Source organism: Penaeus monodon, chromosome 15, assembly GCF_015228065.2.
Source record: "Penaeus monodon isolate SGIC_2016 chromosome 15, NSTDA_Pmon_1, whole genome shotgun sequence".
In the NCBI taxonomy this organism is placed as follows: domain Eukaryota; kingdom Metazoa; phylum Arthropoda; class Malacostraca; order Decapoda; family Penaeidae; genus Penaeus; species Penaeus monodon.
Window position 1 is genome coordinate 3,212,709 of NC_051400.1, and position 416 is coordinate 3,213,124.

Sequence of the window (416 nt, forward strand, 5' to 3'; positions counted from 1 at the left end):
CTACACAGGTCAACACAGGTGAGTAACTACAACCTGAGGTCAGTGTTGGATTGACTGTTGTGGGTTGTGCTGTAGTTGTGTTCTCTTGTGAGTCTGTTTGATATTCATGTGTTTGCGTACCGAGCTCACTGGATATCAGGAAGCAACAGGATAATATTTAGTGGTTTATTGACGTCTTTCTGTGTTGTGTTGAATCGGTTAATGGCCGGTGTTGCTATGATGTACAGAAGGGTAAGTGAATTTGCCCGTTTTTTTGTTTTGTTCGCTTTACAGTGGTTTTAGTTTTGTGTTTTTTCATCTGATATTTTTTTCGGATCAAGGATTTTTTTGGGGGAGCTTTATTTTTATATAATTTTCGCTTATTTCATGTTGTGTTTTGCTCATATTTCATATTTGTGTATATGTATGTATATGTG